The following is a 3,459-nucleotide window of genomic DNA, read 5'->3' on the forward strand; positions in this document are numbered from 1 at the left end:
CAAGGCTATCTCTCAGTAGTCCAGTGTCAGCTGTGGTCCCAACCCCTGGACAAGGCGGAGCTAGGTTGCGTAACTACTCAGACAGGCTGCAGTCGGTGTGCAGGCGGGGAGGGAGTACTGAGCTGGCCCATCCTGACTTCCCTGTGGCTGTGAGGCTGACCTGTATGAGGACAGTCCAGTGCTCTATGCCCGGGCCCCTGGCTAGGTAGAACGGTATCTTGTCAGCATTGTGAATGTTTTGCTAAGCAGGCTATGGCTAGTGAGGCTTGGGAAGATGGTTGTATGACACACACAAAATGGAGTCAGCTAAAGCAAAATGGGATTAGCTTGGTTTATTCTCCACTGATCTTAACGTAAGTCAGAGCATTGACTCATTATCTCTGGGTGGCTCAGAGTTGTACTAGGCCCTTATGAGCAAGGCTATTAGTTTTTGTTTTTAGATGAATGGCTAGCCCCCCCCTTTAAAGGTTTATTTATTTATTAACCTTTATTATGTAAGTACACTAGCTGTCTTCAGACACTCCAGAAGAGGGTGTCAGATCTCATTACGGATGGTTGTGAGCCACTATGTGGTTGCTGGGATTTGAACTCAGGACCTTCAGAAGAGCAGTCAGTGCTCTTAACCACTAAGCCATCTCTCCAGCCCCCTGGCTATTAGCTGTTTAATGAAAGTTTAACAACCAATTGATTAAAGCTAGAGGAGTAGAAATCTAGGAGAATGAGGGAAATTTGAGACCCATATGTAAGGACTAGAGTCAACCCATTGGAACCAGGAACTGTTGCTCTCCTGAGGTTTATTTAGGTTTTCTTTGACCTTTTTAGAAGTGTTTTAGGGCTGGAGAGATGGCTCAGCAGTTAAGAGCACTGACTACTCTTCCAGAGGTCCTGAGTTTGATTCTCAGGAACCACATGGTGACTCACAACCATCTGTAATGGGATCTGACGCCCTCTTCTAGTGTGTCTGAAGACCATGACAGTGTATTCACATAGATAAAATAAATATTTTAAAAAAGAATTTATTAAAAAAAGAAGTGTCTTAAATGAGGACTGATAGATAATACCTGCAAAGAAGCAACTAGCTTTCCCTAAGAATACACATAGATCTTCCCAAAACAAACAAACAATATAGTCCCCTCCAATTTTGTAGAACTATCTCAGAGATTTCAACCTGATTGTGAAGCATTTCAGTGGAAGTCTGTACGTGTCCTATATCACCATGGATTTGGTTTTCTTGAGTTACCTGTGACATTGCAAGTTCACCTCCTACTAAGGTGATAGTCATTAGGGCTGCTGATCCAGCCCAGCTGTCCTACTAGGGTAGAGGTCAGTAAGAGCCTCTAGTATAGGGCGGGCTGGAAGCCCAGGAGGGACATGCTGTGAGCACGCTTGGGCCTTTGGAAGTGCACACCTTGGGAAAACATGAGCAGTAACACACAAGGGAAGAGTGCTCCAGTGTGTCTGAGGCCATGCCTTTTTCTGAGTACAGAAGTACAAGTTAGCCGGGTTCCCTGCAGTGCCAAGTAGGCTTTTGGATAGGACAGGCTGAGGGTGAAAGTATATTGTAAGATCCTAAAAAGGGGGTTTTTGGAAATTATAGTTAGATGTCAAGCACGAAGCATTGCCTATGAAATCGAAGGTTAAGGGTAGGGCAGAGAGATAACAAGTCATTGTAACAATTAGTATTTTAGTTTTTTACTTAACATCCTGCTCACTGCCCTGTTCCCAGTCCCATCCCACAATCCTTCCCCCTTCCGCTCCCCTTCTGTTCTGGTCAGGTGGGGCCCTCTCTGGGTATCACCCGCCACACCTCCAACCCCCACCCCCGCCTCCCGCGGCACATCAAGTCTCCGAGAGGTTAGGCCCATCCTCTCTCACTGAGGCTAGACAAGGCAGCCCAGCTAGAAGAAGATAGCCCACATATAGGGAACAGCTTTTGGGATAGCCCCTGCTCCAGTTGTTTGGGACTCACATGAAGACCAAGCTGCACATCTGCTACATACATGCACAAAGGCCTAGGTCCAGCCTGTGTATGTTCTTTGGTTGGTGGTCCATTCTCTGAAAGCCCACACAGTCCAGATTAGTTGACTCTGCCGGTCTTTCTGTGGAGTTCCTATCCCCTTTGGGGCCTGCGATCCTCCCTCCTAACCTTTTATAGAGTTCCCAAACTGTCCACTGTATAGCTGTGGGAGTCAGCTGATGGATGGAGCCTCTCAGAGGACAGCCGTGCTAGGCTCAGCTTAGTGGCAATACTGGCTAAGTCGAGCACAGTGCCCAATGTTTGCGCAGACCCTGGCAACAGGCAGTTTTTCCCAGTGGCTAGTGTTCCCACAATCCAGGTGGATTCATCTTTGCAGGGCCCCATCATTTTCTTGGAGACCTCAGGGGTTACTGTTAGGAATGGTAGAAAACCTAAATATTTTAAATGCCATATTCAGTAGAATTCGGAATGGTTTGAGGACTACAATCTATTAAGTACATCTGAGGGACACAAATTTTGTTACTAGTTACCTGCTTCACACTCAAACCTGAAAACACACACAGGAAGCTAGATGAAGCTCATTTCTAGAATTAGTACTCTGTATGAATACTAGTACCAAAACAGAAAGTTTATATACACTTAATCTTTGTTTTTAAAGATTTATTTATTATATGTAAGTACACTGTAGCTGTCTTCAGATGTACCAGAAGAGGACATCAGATCTCACTACGAACGGTTGTGAGCCACCATGTGGTTGCTGGGATTTGAACTCATGACCTTTGGAAGAGCAGTCAGTGCCCTTAACCACGGAGCCATCTCTCCCACCCCCATAATACTCTTATATATTTTAAGATACTATTTATACTTTAAGAGAAGTTTTAAAGAGTTGAATGAAAATCAAAACATTATGAGATTAGTGGTAAGAGAATAGTGCCTTATTTGTTTTCCCCTGTCTCATACAAGGTAGCAATTCCGATATGAGACAGAGATTTTGGATTTTCCTCTATCAAGCATGTGTGGGCTTATAGGAGAGAACCATGCTGTACCCCCAAATCAGCTTTAACTTGAACTGAATTGAGACCACATAGAGACCATTTGCCTCTTCTGCCTGTAGAGGGCAGCAGCTTACCCTTTCTTGGTACACATTCCCTTGATGATGTCATCCTTCTTCAGATGTTTCACTTATCCAGTGGTCTTCAGTTTTTCCATTTTCATTCATGCCTCCCACGACCATTTTGCCATTTATCTGCCAGTTAGTGGTTTTCCATTTGGATGACCGTGTAACTATACAATTGCACTTGCACCATGAATTGGAAAAGATATTTTCCTTTTGCTTTCCTAGTTGATTATCTTTTCTTTCTTTCTTTTTTGTTTTTTGGTTTTTGGTTTTTTTTGTTTTTTGTTTTTTGTTTTTTTTTCGAGACAGGGTTTCTCTGTGTAGCCCTAGCTTTCCTGGAACTCACTCTGTAGACCAGGCTGGC

Source organism: Mastomys coucha, unplaced genomic scaffold (genome assembly GCF_008632895.1).
Source record: "Mastomys coucha isolate ucsf_1 unplaced genomic scaffold, UCSF_Mcou_1 pScaffold13, whole genome shotgun sequence".
NCBI lineage: Eukaryota > Metazoa > Chordata > Mammalia > Rodentia > Muridae > Mastomys > Mastomys coucha.